This window comes from Equus quagga, chromosome 13 (genome assembly GCF_021613505.1).
Source record: "Equus quagga isolate Etosha38 chromosome 13, UCLA_HA_Equagga_1.0, whole genome shotgun sequence".
NCBI classification, from domain to species: Eukaryota; Metazoa; Chordata; class Mammalia; order Perissodactyla; family Equidae; genus Equus; species Equus quagga.
This window is the reverse complement of record NC_060279.1, coordinates 65,376,115-65,395,732: the sequence shown is the minus strand read 5'-3', so window position 1 is coordinate 65,395,732 and position 19,618 is coordinate 65,376,115.

The window sequence follows — 19,618 nt, the reverse complement described above, 5'->3', positions numbered from 1 at the left end:
AGAGAGAGAGAGAGAGAGAGAGAGAGAGAGAGAGAGAGAGAGAGAGAATCTCCCCATCCTACTGGTTCTGTTTCTCTGGAGAACCTAATACATCCTCTCTATTCCAACTGCGTAGTCACATTTCACCAGCTCATTTCTTATTAGACCTCAACAGATCATCCATTCCACTGAATCAAATCTATTTGTCACCTCCTACATAGTTTGCATAATTCCATCTAAATACTTTTGTTAAATAACTCACATGTAGGGGCTGGCCCTGTGGCCAAGTGGTTAAGTTTGCGCGCTCCGCTGCAGGCAGCCCAGTGTTTTGTTGGTTCGAATCCTGGGCGCGGACATGGCACTGCTCATCAAACCACGCTGAGGCAGCGTCCCACATGCCACAACTAGAAGGACCCACAACAAAGGATATACAACTATGTACCGGGGGGCTTTGGGGAGAAAAAGGAAAAAAATAAAATCTTTAAAAAAAAAATAAAAAATAACTCACATGTATCTGCACCATCTATATTTGCTTCTCGTATATTTCTCTCCAGCTAGGCTGTTAAGTACTTTGAAGACAGGAGCCTCTATTTTCTTTACTTCTTTCTACAGAGATAATAACAAGGACTAACAATGTGAAATACAGTGTGTGTGTGTGTGTGTGTGTGTGTGTGTGTGCGCGCGTGCGCGTGTATATACATACATACATATATATATATATATACTTTAAAACATAAATATATGTACATATGTGAAATTTACCTCAAAAAATTTACCTCTAGTACATAATTTGTTCTTGTTTCAGCTTAGAAGAATCACACTTTGGATTAAAACTGATTGTCTTTACAAGTATTCTTCTTTCACCTTCATTTTGCTCTCAGCTAGGACACAGAACAAAGTTATATACAAATTTTAGCCTAGATAATTTAAAAGTACAATTGACAGAATGTTTTAATGTTGGGATGAAGTGCATACATACTTTTATATTTTTCAAACTCAGTTATATTGCTTTGCTAAAAGTAAATAGTACCTCCAGGACACCATCTGGTAAAAATCTCTATGTGGATTAACCCAGAAAAAGAAGTGAATGAATTTTTATATATTGCATAGTTGCGGTTACAAAACTGCAGTAAAAATATGTTTTCAATGCACTGATATAAGCGAGACTTCAGAGTTCAGCTACCTCATCTGATCTGATCCAAAAGCCTTGGAATATTTAAGGCCATATCTCATCAACAAAGAAAAGGATGGGTGTTTTCTAGCATTCCTATGACTTGAAAGAAAAAAACATCCAGGAAATTGAAGTCCATGAGCTGGAAAATATGAATTTGGTCTTTTAGAAATCATTATAAAAATAACATGCAGTTCCTTAATGATAGGACATAACATGTCAGAGACATCTGAGACCATCTAAGAAAATTGGATGAGACCCAACAATGTTATTGTGTGCATCCCTGCCAATGCAAAATGGTCAAATTAGTTTTTCCTTATTTTTTTTTTAAATAATGTGTTGTCCAAGCCTTGATCTAGTCCAATGACTAGAGCAATGGAACTTCCCCTCACCTCTCTAGGGAATCCATTCCAGAGACTAATAGATTTCACTGTCAGGAAACATTTCCCGGATTCAGTCTTAAATTTCCGTTACTTAATTTCATCCCATTACTTGACTATAAACCTCTTATTCTATCTTTAAAAATGACTTGCCTTCTATGTTGTTTACATCTTTCAAATATTTGTGAAATGTTATCATAACCAGACTCAGTCAGAGATGGACAAATATACGTTTTGTTATGTTAATCTTTTCCTGCAAGTGAAAGTCTGAAGCCCATTATACATTTATTTTCCAGTTTGAATGCTACACAATTTACTTATTTGAGGCATTTATGTTCTAAACTGGTATTCTTGTTGTGATCTCAGCAGTACCATTTAAATAACTTTTATCTTTTAGCCATATGATGTAAAGCTTTTGCATATACAGACTAAAATCTCATTGACTGATTTTACTCTCATATTGCATTCCAAGATCATATATAATTTGCAACCTACTATCATCTTGAAGTCTCTTGGTATTACTGCTTTCCAAGTACTGTATATCCTGCCAATTGAATGGCTGTGTTTCTGATTATTTTTCCCCAGATGTATTAGCTACATTTTTCCAGGTTGAATCACATTTCATTTCCTGCCCATATTTCTAACCACTTTAGGTCCCTTTTATCTGCCCTCACTGGTCTTGTCAACACTATTCAATTTAGTATCATCTGTAAATTTAATTAACATGATGTGTATCCTCTCTTATAAATCATTAATGAAGTTTTTCTACAAAGATTTGTTTATTTTTTAAAACTCTAATACTGCTTATGTTTATAGTTTTGCTATATTCTCAAGAATGTACCATGTTTTTGCCAGTTAATATTTATTTCATTACTTTAGGAGTGGTGATGGTGTACTAACAACAGAATCATGCTCAGAGTCACTGTTTTTCCTTTTTTGAATATTAGTGCTAAATTACCTTTATAATTGTTCTTCTGAAGATTAACAATGCTTTTACTGGCAATTTTCTACACTTCTACAATTGCTACATTTTTCATAAATGTAGTCTAACACCATGGAAGTCTCACTATGATGTTCTCATGTCCATGACATAAAATTATGAAAGATTTCTTATTCCAAATTCTGTTGTGCAATGAGTTGTTTAAATTTTAGATACCAATTTACCATGACAATATTCTGTTACAGTAAATGAGTAAAGATTAATTTAGAATGCTTCTATTTTAAGTATTTTGGAATTGGTAGGTTGAACCAAGATCAATATGGTTCACAGGAACTGAGCAAAACAATTTTGTTCCTCCTTTACATTTATAACTGTAATTTCTTTTTAATTTATTGGTTATTTAGAATTCCTTTGCTGTTTTAAAACCTATTTTAATTTTATTTTTATGAGGAAATATATCAGACTTCTAAAGGTGTGCTTCGAAAACATAATGTTAGAAACAACACGCATGTAACCACCATCCAGGTTAAAAAAAGACATTACTAGGAAGCTTAGCAGCTACCTGTACACATCTCTCCAATTGCATCCCTCTTCTCTCTCTTAGGGGCAATTGCTTCTGTGAAATTTATGAAAATAGTTTATGTTTCTGGTTTATGCAGCTATATATGCATCCTTATAGGTAAGATGTATCTTTTCAAAAATTGAACATCTCAGGCATTTTAGTTATCAATTTCCATCTTACACTAATTAATGCTTTTTTTCCTAAGTATTTCGCTTTTCCTACGTGAATATCTCGTGATGTGTCCTTAATAATCTTGGAAGAAAGCATACATTTTTTTCTTCAATTTTTCTGTTACCTAAATCCCTAGTGTTAGCTTTACATACAGCTTTCTTTCCTTCTTTGTTTTAATCCATCCCCCTTAACTTATGTATTTTGGGACACTTTCTTGTGCTGCCTCTTTGTCATTTATGGATGTATGTATATTCTTAAATTACTTATTATGGCCTAATTATGGCATAGAGGTCTGGTTTCACATACTTAAGTCAATAAAAGGATCCCTTACCCTGCTTTTCAGTCAAGTCTTATATTTCAATATATTTGTTAAAGGATTAGAAAATTCATGTGAGTATCTAAATATAAGAATTATATTTATTCCCTAACAAATTTAAACTTCTCTTTTTTAGTTATCAAATTTTCTTTGCATAGTTTTTGGTTCCATTTTATTTTCCATTTCTAATCTCTATATCCACACAACAACTTTAACATATTTCTGTCTTTTAACCCAAAACTTAACTCAAATTTCATCCTTAAATTGCATAGGTATGATACAGTAAAAAGCTAATGAGTCTAGGGTTTTTCCTTATTTTGTCAATTATCTTATTACTGCTTTAAAAAAAGTTACATGTGCTCAATTATTTAGAGAAGACATTCATTTCTGTTTGGTTTACAAAAGGAAAAAATTGGAAACAATCAAAATGTCTAATAATTAGGGATCTAACTACATAAAATATAAATGCAATCCTACAAGGGAATACTAGGAACCTAATTAAAATTGATGATTACCAATTTTACCCTCCAACAGTGAGAGTCTTTTTGCCCAGTAATATCTGGGTTATAAGAGTCAACCACCTAGGGCCAACCCCAGTGGCCTAGTGGTTAAGTTCAGCACGCTCTGCTTTGGTGGCCTGGGTCTGGTTCCTGGGCATGGACCTACACTGCTCTGTTAGAGGTCATGCTGTGCTGTCAGGCCACATACTAAAAAAATAGAGGAAGACTGGCACAGACGTTAGCTCAGGGCAAATCTTCCTCAGAAAAAAAAAAAAAGAGTCAACCACCTAGGGGTGGTCCACAACAGTTGAGCAACAAAAACTGAGTTACAAAAGCCAAGTGATCACATCTTGGTCCCACAGAGAGATTGCCCCATAAGAGGGATAATTCTCTAGTACCATTCACCCTCCAGAGCTCCCCATGAGATCAAGCTGAGGCTAGACTTTTTTTTTCTTTTAAAGATTTTATTTGTTTTTCCTTTTTCTCCCCCAAATCCCCCAGTACATAGTTGCATAGTTCTAGTTCTGGGTGCTTCTAGTTGTGGCATGTGGGATACCGCCTCAGCATGGCTTGATGAGCGGTGCCATGTCCTCGCCCAGGATCCGAACTGGCGAAACCTTGGGCTGCCGAAGCGGACTGCACAGAACTTAACCACTCAGGCATGGGGCCAGCCCCAGAGGTTAGACTTCTTTTGAAACCACATCTTTGCCTAGCATCTTCCTCTGCCCTTTCCTGCTGTCCTCACTTTCTTTTCAAGAGTACTCTCTTAATAAATCATTGCACAACAATCTCTTTCTTGAGGTCTGCTTCTAGGGGATGCAACCAAAGAGAACTGGTGACAGAAGTGGCCCTAAAAAGCATACTCTAAAGGTGAAATTCTAGAGTTGATTCACTTACTGACTGGCTGGCTGTCAATAAGGACAAAATTAGTGGTCAGTGATTCCTGGTATGCTGTAGCAGCATAACAGCTAAGACTTTCATCTGGATGAACTGAGATGGAATACATGTAGAAAATAATTCATTGGCTTGTACAATCTCCAGATAGTGTACAATATCAGATGAGGTTTCAGGTACAGAGTCATCAAGACACAGAAGATAACTGGGGTTAAGGATGTCAAGAAACTACATGACTAATTTATCAGACAGGACATCTCCATTGAGTCCAGTGATGGCATCTAATACAACAGAATAATATTAGATTAGGGAAAAAGACTCCAAACCTGGTATAAGCCTTTAATTAATATGGAAAAGTAACTTGGAGATTGGCAGAAGATGGCCACAAGAAAGCAAGATAGTCATATTCTTGAAAGACAGTGTCTTAAGAGATTATTTCTAGCATAGGATAGAGAAGTGATGGATTATAAGCAGCAAAACGAACCTGAACAATACTAAGCAACCAATGTCCCAGGCACGTGGATGTACAATGAAGAAGACAAAGTAGTTTCCACTCAAGAGGGATCCAAGGGTAGTTAAATTCTTGGGGTAGCTCCAAATGTAAAGCCAGTGCAAGAATATTTGTACATTATTTCTCACAGGACAAGTTCCATGGGGCACAATGGAAAGGTTGAGGAGGAGGAAAAGCATTAGAAAGATCATGAGATCAAGCACAGAGCATTACTAGGATGAGACTTTAAGATAAAAGAAAAGACTACAGGGGCTGGTTTTGGGCTCATGACTAAGGAAGACAGAAATATGAAACATGGTGGAATTAAGGAATGTTAGGGAAACTATAAATGCCTGGCACTGCAGAAGATACTTCAGATATAACATATCATTACAACCTTTTGTGGTAGATCAGAAAAGTAAGACTGAGAAGTTAAATAATGTTCTCAAGGTTGCATTGCTGCTAAAGGGAGAAGTAATGATTTTTACTCAGTTCTGCCTGAGTCCAAACTCTATTATACTTTTATAATTATACCCACTAGACACTCAAAGTTTCAGATGCAAATTTAGCAGGAATTGTTTAAGATGAGTCCTCAGTTAAGTGTGGAGGACTTGACCAGCAGACAAGGATCTTTGCACAGATTCTGTTGGTGCCACCAAAGGAATCCTAGTCCAAATATCCTGGAAAGAGTAGCTCATTTCCTACAATCTTCTGTCTTTGCAGAAATCATTAGAGCAGCTAAAGGGTGGAAGAACTCTCTCAAAGAAGCTGGCTGTGGCACAGATTGATGGCTTAGAACATTAACGGCAGAGAGAAATCAAAAGTCATTAGTCCCCAAGAAAGACCTCCATTCACCTTGGGGTAGCATCAACCACATTCTGAAGCTAGAGGAAATATGTGCTTTGACTTTTAGTTAAATGAAAAACTGACAAATTAAAATTTTGCTTTGTGGATTATCAAGACTAGTTTGTATTCTTTGTTTAGCTGTTTCATTTGTACCTCCATTAAAAGTTGGCAAGAGCTTAAGAGAGCAGATAAAAATAAAATTAATCCGTTTTCCTGCGTCTAGCATCTTTGGGGAAAAAAATTGAGATAATTGGTAGAAAAGAGGTCTGGTGATGACCTGCTATGTTTATTTGAATAATCCCTCTCATATATAAAACCATTGTATGTTATTGTACACAGATTATGTACACACACCCACCAAAAACCCTTCAAAATGCAACTAATCACAGTACCATTCAGAGCAAATAATTTCTTCTTAATGCCACTGCCTTCCTTAAGAACAAAATAGAGCTGAGATAAGTACTCTGGGTTCTCTGCATCTGGTCAATGGCAAAAGGGCAAAAACCAGAATACTGTTTCACTATACTAATTTTTAAAGTCCAATTAAAGGTAATATCTACAACCTTTCTTCTGTTGTGTTTGCCAAATATTTTTAAACATTAAACACAAAGTGCTGATTGCAAGAGAAGAGGAAAGCTCTTGCTGCTATACTCTGCCAGTGATAAAAGCTTTGTCCCTGGAGACTTGGCTAACATTCAGTCACATGATACAATGTATATTACACAAAACTTCATTCTATTCCAAGGGCTTTTTAATCCAAATGACCAAATATAGCCTGGTATTACTATTATCTCTGACTTAATTACCTCCTATAAAAGCACAGGCATCAGTTTCTGAAATAAGAATATTAAGAAAATAAACATAAAATCTGAACAGTCTAAGCATGGAGAAAACTGCTTTAATGAAAATTGTTACATATTCTTAACTACTCATCAATGTGCATATTTTCATAATTTAATTCTAGGAATAAGATCTTTCTATATTTGAGCAGACTCTCAGGTTCAGACAGTTTAGGGTAAGGATATGGATTCTATACCCACATGTACTTCCTACTACACACTTTGCCGTAACTAACTATATCAATTAGAACTCTTCTGATTAGGAAGTAACCAAAACTATCCTGAACTGGATTAGCAAAATTAGGAATTTACTAAAATGATACTGAGGTATTTTACTGAGTGCAAGGGAGAATTATATAAAATGAAGGACAAAAACACAGCTGGAACTTGTACAGATTCTTTCTCATATCTCATCTGTTTCCATGGGCCAGCTTAATCCTTTATCACTGCAGTCTGGCTTTTCCAACATAAAGAAAAACATGGCTGCCTAGAGCTACAGAGTTGTACATTTCACGGCTTCAGTCAGTCTTTCAGTCCCAAACCCAAAATTCTTAGGGACGATTCTCATTACCCAACTAATGAGCCATGTGTGTAACTCCGGGCAAATTGACTCTGCCTAGGTAGGTGGGGAACCATGTCCAGCTTGGACAAATAGCTAGCTATACCTAAAGCACACATATGGGACCAAGAGGTGTGCTTAACATACGAATGCAGAGAGAAAATTCCAGAAAAGATATGCTGGACACACTATCCCATAGATGTTCCCTACCCTAAAAAATCAAATTCTCTTCCATAAGGTTCATATATTAAAATTTGTTAATGTCAATACGCATTTTTTTCTATCAAACTAAAAACAGTGACTATATGGAAGATAGAATTCATCTCATTTTGTTTGGCAGTTCTACCAACTTAAACTTCAGTAGGCAATGCTAATAATTTCTGGGTTTATTTATTTATATCCTACCTTGTTTCAGAAAGAATTTAAGATAACATGAAAAAAAATACATAACACTGGAAAATAAATTAAATGTGAAACAAAAGAGGGAAAAATAAGGGTGGAAACAGAATGCAATCATAAATAATATATTCTATAATGCAAGGATATACATTCACTACAGGTAGGTTACAAAATTTTCTAATAACTTTTCTAATAACTGAGTAACTTTTCTAATCACTTTGTCAGTTTCATAATTCATAATGTACATTAGGTAATAAACCAATTGCTTAAAAAGCATAAAATGTATATGCAAAAAAATTATACATGTACTTCAGACATGATCAGAAAGGGGCTTCTGGTAGAAATACTCACTTAGCCTGAATTATATCCTTGATGTCTCTCTTCATTTATTAAGGACAAATGGATAGAGAGTAACTATGCTAGCAAGGGGTAAAATGGGAGAGTTGCTACTTTAGAAGTGCTCTGAGCTATGACTTTGAGCAGACTCTTGAGTAAATAGATGACGCCAACTCTGAGAATATCTGGAAGAACATTCAAGCAGAGGAAGCAATAAGAATAAAGCCCAGAAAATGGAGCATGCTTGGCATGTTGAAGGAAAAGTAAGAAGGCCAGTGTGTCTGGAATAGAATCAGTGAGGGGTCAAATGGTAGGGCATTGAGAGTTAGGACCAGGCCATGCAGAGCACTGTAAGCTACGGTGAAGACTGGCTGCTATTCTCAGTGAGAAGGAAAACCATTAGAGGGTTTTGAGCAGAGAAGTGATGGGATCTGACTTTGATTTTAAAAGGATGACTCTGGCTGCTGTGTAGAGAACAGACTTTTAGGAGGTGAGAGTGGAAGCAGGGAGACAAGTTAAGAGGCTATTAGAGAGGTTTAGATAAGAGATCAAAATATCTTGGACTAAGGGGGAGCACTAGAGGTGATGAAAAGTGGTCACATTTGGGATATATTTGGGAGGTAAACCTGACAGGTTTTGCTGATGGATTGAATGTAGAGTGAGAGAAGACTGGCAGTTGGAGAACAGTCTCCTAAAGCTGATGGAGATACAATTGGTTAGTAAATATTTCTGCTGAAGTTATTTATCTTGACAGTAAGAGATAAAAGACATTAAACTGTAAAATAGGGAAATGAATATTGTGTAACTTGAAAACTCCTCACTTTCCTTTCCTTTACAGCATCAACTACTCATGCACAAGAATAGAACTTTTAATCACTGCAGAGAATGTTACAAGGAATTAAGAAACATCCTTCTATTAGTCTTATAGAGCACCTTCCCATGCCTAGTGTTGCCTCTTCTTAAAAAGGCCTACAGAGCAATGAGATAGCTGAGCCCACCATACCAAATCTCCAAAGCGGATGAAACTAGAGACCTTCTAAGCAGGTCACCTACATTGAATCTGACACAAATTGGTATTCCTTAATAATGGAGATGATAAAAAGAGGAGAGAGGCTGTCAAGTGAAGTAGTCTGGAGAGGGCTAATGAAATTCTCATTTTCCAAACTGACTAATGGTTAGAGACATCTTGTAATTTGGAAATGAAGTATTTGGCTTCAAGGGGAGATAGGAAGAAAGGGGGGTAAGGAAAGCAAGTAAACTGAGCCTTTTATCTGGAAGCATCAACCATGTTATCTAAAATCTGCAGTTTGATTGAGATGTTTTACTAAGAATTTCATAACCCAAACAAAAAAACCTCAGAGAATTTGTTGTCAGAAGACCTGCACTGCAAGAGATGTTAAAGGAAGTTCTTTAGGCTGAAGGAAAATACTAGATCTATACAAAGAATGAAGAGCATTGAAAATGAAAAAGATGTGGGTAGACACAAAATATATTTTTCTTTCATATCTTAATTTCTTTAAACATTGTACAGTTGGTTTATTATATAAATAAAATTTAAATGATAACAAAAACACGTCAAATGATGAGGGGTGTAAAATTATATGTGATGTGGTATAATATTATTTGAAGGTAGACTGTGATAACCTAAAGATGAATAGTACAAACCCTAGAGTAAACACTGAAAATAATAATACAAAAGATATGGCTAGTAAACCGGTAGAGGAAAAAAAACTGTATAATAAAAACTGTTAATTAATTCAAAAAAAGGTAGGAAAGGAAGCAAAAAGAACAAAGTGATAAGACAAATAAAAAACAAATAGCAAGATGGTAGGCTTAACCCAAAGCAAGTTAACTTAAATGTAAGTGGACAAAATATTCCTGTTAAAAGTTAGAAATTGTCAGACAATAAAAAATAAGAACCAATATTTACAAGGGGCACACATTAAATACAGAAATACAGACAAATTAAAAGTAAAAGTACAGGAAAAATATACCATGCAAACATCAAGCATAAGAAAGCTAAATTGGTTATATTCAGATTAGACAAAATAAACTTCAGAACAGGGAATACTATCAGAGATAAAGAAAGACATTTCATAACGATAAAAGGTCAATTCATCAAGATGACAACAATAGTAAACATGTATCCACCTCATAAGAGAGCTTCAAAATACATTTCCAAATACTGACAGAAAAAAAGGGAAGATATAGACAAATCCCCAATCATAATTAGAGATTTTAATATCCCTTTCTTAGTAGTTGACAGGAAAATTATACAAAAAAGTAAGGGAATAGGAAACTTGAACAACCAGCTTGACATAATTAACTGTGAAGAAGAGTAAACCCATAATCTGCAGAATATACATTCTTTTCAAGTGCAGAAGGAACACTCACCAATTCATACGATGTGTCTCAATGAATTTTTAAGGTCATGATAAATTTCAAAAGATTGAAATCATATAGAGCTTGTGTTGCGATCAAAACAGAATCAAATTAGAAATCAATTACAAAAAGATATCTAGAAAAGCCCAAAGTGTTTGCAATTAAAACCACACATTTCTAAATAGCACACAGGTCAAATAAGAAACTCAGGAAAATCATAAAATGTTTTGAAATGAATAATAACAAAAACGTATCAAAAATTTAGGATGCAGCTAAAGCAGTGTTTGAAGAGAAAACTATAGCTCTAAATGCTTTTATAAGAAAAAGAAGATTTAAAATCAATGATCTAAGCTTCTATTTTAAAAAAGTGAAAAAAAGCACAAATTTAAATCAAAGAAAGCAGAGAGAAGGAAATAATAAATATATGAATGGAAATCATTGAAATAGAAAAACATAGTAAAAATAGAGAAAACTAGTAAAATGCACAAACATTTTAACCTAGAAGTTCCTACACATACTTACACATATATAAAATCACTATCATATAGTGGTGTCTATCCCAACAGAATTCATAATTAAAAAACTGAAAACAACTTAAATTTCAGAAATGAAGGAATTGGTTAGATAAAGACATCTGTATAACAGAATGCTATGCTTCATTTTTTAAACATGTGGCAGCTTTATATGTACTAATATAGGCATGATCTGAGATGTCTTGTTAAGTTAAAAAAGCAAGGTACAGCACAATATATAAAAAATACTATCATATGTGTAGGTGTGTGCTTTTTAAAGAATGTGTGTGTATTTTTATATATTCACACACGCATAAAAGATCTCTAGAAATACCTACCTGAAACCGTTGATAGTGGTTGCTTCCGGAGAAGAGCCATAGCGGTTTGGATATAAGGGTAGTATTACATTTCAATGAGTACTGTTTTGCCCTTTAGAATTTATACTGTGTAAACATTCCCTATTCAAAATAATATTTTAAGTAAAAAAGATAAAGGTAATAAATATTATAAGATAACAAATAGAGAGAATATAAACAAAAAGGACTGGAGTCAGTAGTCCTTGATAGGTTAAATGGACAATTGGGCTTTCTATATATGCAGTCTCCTCTAAGGCAGCAGGCCATTCTTTATCTAGATAGAATAGCCATGAATAAAGAGCTTCTGTGGCTTTTTCTCTTTACCCTTACAGTTGTGTCTAAAGCAAACTTGGTAGGAGTCCATTCCTATATATCTAAAGGGATTAAAAAGGTACAGATGGGACAAGCTCGTAGGATTCCCCATTTACTGCTAAAGTAGCCCAAACTTAGGTATCTTTCTTTGAGCCTGCAGATTCCATCCAAGCTACCATATATCCTTTGCTTTCTATCTATGATGGGGAAAAAAAGGAATGGTGCAGTAATTGCTTCATGACAATATACACAGGGTAGTCACAAAAGCCAACAGTCAGAACTTGCTATTATGGTGTTTTCCCTGTGTCAAGAACCAGGTAAAAGCAATTTATAGGAACTAAAATAAAAAAATTTACCTTTCCTTGGATAAAATGTTTGAATTCTCCAGATTATAAAATTAAAGTTACCTGCTACGTTCAGAACTACGGGAACAGTGTGACTCTATAATTCTCCAAATATTTTATCTTCTAGAATTTCACCTCTCTGATCTTGTTACCTTTTTCTGAAGCAACAACTTTTTTGGGGTGTGGTTTAAATATCTTTTCTATTTTATTAAATAGAAATTTAAATTTTCTCTCTCGGGACAGCATATTTTATAAAAGGCTACAAAACCTGACTTACTACTTAGATAAATCTTTGTATAAAGCACCAAAATTTGTCTTATTAAAATAAACTACAAAATGATCCTCATTTGATTTATTTGTTCTAAAAGTACCATTAAAACAGAAAAAGCGATGTGATAGAAGTCTTAGTATTTGGAATTTATCTTATGAACTCCTAAGTTTTCCGTGAAGTACTCTACTTAAATCCCCATTGATTTCCTTCACCCATGGGTCAACTATTATACTCTTCTCAGGCAAAGCAGTAATTAGTTCCTTTAGCCATGTAAATAAGCATCGCAGTAGTAGATAACAAAAGCAGATGTGCATCCATGCGTCATGTCTTGAAACATGGGCAAGGGTTGATGTTTAGCTCAAAGTAGGCAAAACATCACTTGAGTTTGTTTAAACTTTGGGAAAAAAATTAATCCACCACCAAGGAAAGCCAAACCAGACTTCCAGATCAACCAAGAAAATTCTTAATTTACTTTGTCATCAGCAACTATCCAACCAAAAAAGTGACTACTTTTGTCTTCCTTCTCTATCTTCAGTGCCAAAGCTAAAGAGAAAATTTATATTTAAAACCAGACTTATCTTGGTTTGGGAGATTTGGAATATATAATTTAGGTTATCTTTTATTTGCTTGTTTTTTATATTTTTTCATTTGTTTATCATTTATTTATTTTGCCAAAGTACATAAGAAATGGGGCTATGGGTGAATGAGGCAAGAGCCAAAAATGCCTAAAATCAATAGTAGTAAAATTCTAACTCATTCAGTTACAGTTAAAATAATTAACTCAAATATTTCCCACATGAAATGGAAATGTCAGTGGGGAAACATACATGATTAGGCTCAAATATATTCCTTCATTTCAAAATTTTATACCTTCTTCTCTCTAGAGCTTTCTCACAAAGAAAAATAGTATAAGTTCTAAAGGTGGAATGTTTTAGTGAGAAGCCAGAAAAAAGTAAAAATTATCAAAAACTACTGCTTTAATAAAGGACATTGATCCATTCACACTGTAAAACAGACACAACAATACTTTGTATTGCTCACAGATACATAAACATGTAGTGGAAATATAAAAACATATATAAGAATGAAAACACCAGATCTGTGAAACACTAAAGAAGGGAGGGAAGAGACTGAGATAGGAGAGGAACACAGTGGGAAAGTAATTGTATTTATAATGCTTAATTGGAGGAGAAAGAGCAGCAGCAGAAAATCAGGCATAGTGTTAATATTTTATAAAGCTAGGAATAGGTCCATAGGTATTCATTACCTTATTCTCTATTCTTACCTGTATATTTAAAATATTTCACAATAAAATAAATATCATTTACAAAAGAAACAAAAAAGGTATATGCATTAAATATAGCCAAAATATACAAAAGATTTATGAAAAAAATTGTAAGACTTTATTAAAAGACAGCAAGAAAGATATAAACAGAGAGATACTAATGCATGTTTATGGATGGAAAGGTTCTATATTTTAAAGAGAGCAATTCTCCCCCAAATTAATCTATAAATTTTAAAAATTTCAATAGCCTTTTCCTTGAATTTGACAAAGATCATAAAATATATACGGAAAAGCAAAGAGCAAAGAATGGCCAATGTACTCATGAAGAAGAATAAGTTGGGGGGACTATCCTAACAAAAATCCACTTCCAAATACCAACACTTACTAAAGTCAAGATAAAGATACAGTGGTACTAGCATAGGGATCAGTGAACAAAAGAGAGAACTCAGAAATGGACCCACCGATTACAAAAACTTCATTTATAACACAGTTGGCATTGATCATCAGTGAAGAAAGTTTAGACTAATCAGTCCCATGGTGGGAAACTTGGGATTCAACATGGAAAAAGATGAAACTGACTCCCTATTTCTGACCATACACTGAAATCACTTCCAGGTAGATTACAGTCCTAAACGTGAGAGACAAACTATAAAAGTTTTAGAAGACCATATGAAACAGAAATTTTATAAATTACAGTTAGAAAAGCTTTCTTAAACAAAAGACCAAAAGCACTAACTATTAAAAAAAAAAAGATTGATAATTGGACCATATTGAAATTAAGAACTTTTGTAAAACAAGGCACAACAAAAAACTTTTAAACATAAGCCACAACCTAAGAAAAGATATTTGCAATATATATACATCCCACAAAGGATTCATATCCATAATATTTAAATAACTTCCACAAATCTATAAGAAATGGCAAACAAATAGAAAAATCAGCAAAAGAGAAGAGTTTTTCACAGAAGAAAAAACACAAATGGTTCATAAACATATGACAATCAATACCAATGAGGTAACTGCAAATTAAAACCAAAAGATACTATTCAGACCCATAAGACCCATAAAATATTGACAATATTTTAAAATCCTAACAAATCTAAGTCTTGGCAGAATGTCAAACAAGAGGAATTCACACATATTGTTAGTGAAAGCAAAATCAGCATAGGTACTTTGGAAAGTAAGTTTGGCATTTCTAGTAAAGTTGAACATGCACATATTCTCTGACCCAGTAATTCCGCTCCCAGGTGAGCACAGCCTAGAGAATATAGAATAAATGTATGTGTACATCAGATACATATACCAAAATTTTCTTGGCAGCATTGTTTGTAGCAACATAAACCATAAAAGAGCCTAATTTTCCATCAATAGTGGAATGGATAAATATTATACAACAGTGAAAATGAAAATGAGCATTCAGCAACATGACTGAAATTTACAAACATAATTGTATACTAAAGAAGCAAGCACAGAAGAGTACATACAAGATGGTTCCACGCAGATCAAGTTTGAAATCAAGCAAAACTAAATACTATATCACTTAGGAATCTATACATAGTTGGAAAAGCTAAAAAGAAAAGCAAGGGACTCATTAAAACAATTCAGAATGGCAGTTAACTCTGAGGAAAGCAAGGGTGATATAACAGGGGAACAACATAGAGGTGCTTTGAAGATACTGGTGTGTCCTATTTCTCAAGCTGGGTAGTATATACAGGATGTTTGTTTTATCAATCTTACAGTTATATATATATATGCATGCACGTTTTATTCTCTTTTATACAAATGAAATATTTTACTATTTTAAAAACTACTTTTTAAAAAGTCTGATGTTAATAAAGACAACTCATAGACATTTCACCATAGGAGTCAGTGGTAGCAGAACATTTAAAAGGGACTTTAAGTAGGTTATAAATGTCCAAAGAGCTAATGGGAAGAACAAGTACTGATAAAATAAAAATGAAAGACCATAAAATAGGCAAATATTAAAATGGACATCTGGGCATGAAAAACATATGTTTTTAATTCTAAAATTCACTTAAATGGGTAAACAGTACACTAGACAAAGCTAAAGAGAGAATTAGTGAATTGCAAAATAAGGCGAAAGAAATCTCCCAAAGTACAGTAAGAGAAATAAAAAGATGGAGGATATGAAAGAGACATCAAAAGATATGGAGGATAAAATCCAGAGCTCTAACATAAAAGGAAGGACCAGGAGAAAAGAAGAAAGAATTCTAAGGAAGCAATATTTAAACAGATAATGGCTGAGAATTTTCCAAACATGCAGAAAAATATGAATTGTCAGATTACAAAGGCCCATCAAGCATCATGTAGGAGTTTAAAAACAACACACTCTGAATTATATTAAATAAAACCACAGAGCATTAAGCGAAAAAGGAAAACATAAAAGCTACTTTCCAGGAAATACATTATCCACAAAGGAAAGACAATCGGAGTGACAGCAGACTTCTTATCAGTAGTAACAGAAAACACTACCAAATGTGGAGCAAAAAACTGTGAACTTAAAATTCTGTCACCAACTGCCCTGAGGAACTCAAGAGAGGTTTCGAAAGCATTTAATTGTTTCTCCAAATTGTTTTTGTAGTTATGTTTAAGAGATGCAATCACCAATCACCTTGAGCTGGTCCAAACCACACCGTTAGAGCAACACCTATGCAGATGGGCCCACAGACTGAGAAGTGTCCAAGAGATTACCTTTGCTTCATTTTAATGTTAAGATCTCTACCCCAGGAGGAGCTTAGGTCTTATTACCACAACATCTGATGTTTGTGCAAGCATGTTTTCCAACTGAGCCTGCGCAAGCAAGTACCCACCTCTCCCTTTTGAATATTCATTACCCATCCTAAATAAAAGTGCTCTGCTTACCCTTGCTCCAGGAGCCATGGCTTTGGAAATAATCCCCTGCTGGCTCCTTATATGATGCAAATAAATCTTACTTTGTGTGACAACTACTTCTGGTGAAGGCTGTGATTTCAACTCACCAAGAAGTGGACACACTTTGGTTTGGTAACATACCACACAACAGAGAGGGTGAAAAAAAGATATTTCCAGACATGTAAAAACTAAGAAATTTTACTATCCACAGCCGTTGTTGAAAGCAATACTAAAGATGTACTTTATAACAAAAAGAAAATCAAACCCAAGAAGAAGCAGTGAACAAAGCAAAAATAAGCAAGCATATTAACATGGCAAGGTAGTGAATATGGATAATCACTGATTTGCATGTTTAAAAACTTGTGTGATGAGATAGTACAGTGTATGGAGTATAGACTCTGAAACCAGACTGTCTGGGTTTAAACAGGAAAAGTTCTCCCAAAGCTAAAAATAGAATAATAACTTGACTAAATAATACTTATGACATCAAACAAATAGAATTTGTATTTCTTATCTTTGTTGACCAACTGTCATCTTTAGTAGATGAACAAAAGAGGAGCAATACAGGGGCTGAAAGGAAAAGCCAACTGTGATTTTTCAGACCAGATGAACTTTTATTAAAAGTCTTAAGCAAAAGATATTCAGAAAGATAATCTTTGTATTGTTCAAGAAAATTGTTCATGGATGGCTAGTTTGGATATTCAATCAGAAAGCAAATATGTAATTTCTTTGTAAAACTATGTCTCTCTCTTAAAATCTTCTTCTGTAGAAATGTTATCAGTTAGAAGACAGACAGGTAAAGGAATAAAATTGTTTTAGAGACAGAAGCCCACTAGACCAGGAAGAGAACTAAAACCCTAGTTGGTAAAGTAGATAAATTTCTTTTAGTGTTTTATGACAACAGTTGCCATAGAGCAGGATTAAGTCTTTGCTTCAAAGCCTAAAACTACTGCAATTCAATTATACTCTTGGTTAAGTATTTAAGTGCTTACTATCTGCATAGGCCTTTAGCAATTTGCAATGAATTGCTTCTATCTAAAATCACCTCCTTCTCATCATTTTACAAGCCCTCTGACCCCTTCAGGTCCCTAAAGGATGGCCACCAAGCTCAGTCTTGCACTTTCTAGATAACTAGTTCAATTTCAAACACAATGGACCTTTCTTTGGGTTGAAAAGATTCCACCAAATGGCTTTCACTGGGCAAGCAATACCCTACTCCTTTCTCACCAGGATCTCTCCTTTTTGTGAATCATTTCTATTTTATTGTTAATAACTATCATTCCTAAGGCTTTGATTATTTCACTCCATTCTCACTCTAAGTCTTTCTTTCATTATTTTGGAGAGGTTTACTAAAGTCAGAATAAGTATTATCACCATGCATTCATTCAACAAATACATACTGGGCAATTATCACGTGCCAGGCTCTGTTCTGGTCAGATTATGTCATGTTTCTCAAAACCCTCTTATGGCTTCCCAGCTCATTCTGAGAAAAACCCAAGTCTTTACCATGATCTATAAGCCCACCTTCCCTCCATCCTCCACAATCTCTCTGACCTTCTTTCCATTACTCTCACTCTGCTCTGCGTACACTGGCCTGCTTCTTGGTGTTTCTCTAACAGGCCAGGTGTATTTCCACCTTAGAATTTCTGTGTTTTTTGTTCTCTCTGCTTGGATCGAGTGATATTCCCCAGATATCCACATGATTCCCTCCTTCACCTCTTACTTTACTCAAATGACAGCAAGGTCTTCTCTGACCACACACTAGATTACATTATCAGTATCAATTTTCACTCCTCTGTAGCAGTATTACATATTCACACTCTGGACTCATGATGGCCAGGATGTACATATCCCTGTCCCTAGACTTTAGGCTTGACGATGTGATTTGTTTTGGTCACTAGAAAATTAGTGGACACGACTGAAGCAGAGACTTCAAATGGCCTGCACGACTAGGCCTGGTCTCTTGCACTTCTGCTTGTTGCCATGGATGATAAAATGATTTGATATTCCACAGGTGCCAGAAAAATGGGAGACATTTTTAGAACATACCTGAAACTGAGTCACAGACTGGAGCCAAGTCCAGCCTGGATTATTTGAACCCAGGAAACCCACAGACATGTCTGGTGTTGTAAGCCACTGATTTTTAGATGGTTTGTTACACATGTTATTGTGAAAATAGCAAACAGAAATTGAAAACTACCAACATCCAGAAGATCTTCATCCCCTCTTCTTATTTATTTTTATTCATAGCACTTAAATTTAAAGTACTATATAGTTTACTTCTTTGTTCATTGTCTATCCCCCACTTATACATAAGTAAATGCACATAAACACACAAATAAAAGCTCCAAGAAGGAAGTAATTTTTGTCCATTTTCTTTATTGTTATTCCACCTGCACAGCAAAAAGGATCTGGCACATAGCAGGTGCTTAACAAATGTTTGCTGAATGAATAAATAAACAAGACAGACAAAGTCCTTGCACTCATGGATCTTACCTTTTAGTGGGGAAAGCCAGAGAATTAAAAAGTATACAAATAATATTTAGATAATCATAGTGTTATGAGGCAAATAAAACAGGAATGGAACAGAAAATGTTGAAGCACAAGTAGGAAGGGTTGTATAAGTGATAAAAAAAAGTTGACATGAGGGGCTGTTATGTAAGCTGGGTCCTGAATAAAGAGCCCTGTATGTATCTGCGAGAAGACCATCATAGGCAAATAGAATTGAATGGTACTGAGGCAGGAGCAGTCTTTCTGTTCAACAGTCTTGAACAGAAAGAAAGCTTAGAGTGGTAGGAAATGAAGAAGAGCTAGACAAACAACTGATAACTTAGGGCTTCATAACCCTCAGTATAGTCTTTGGATTTCATTCTAATGACAGT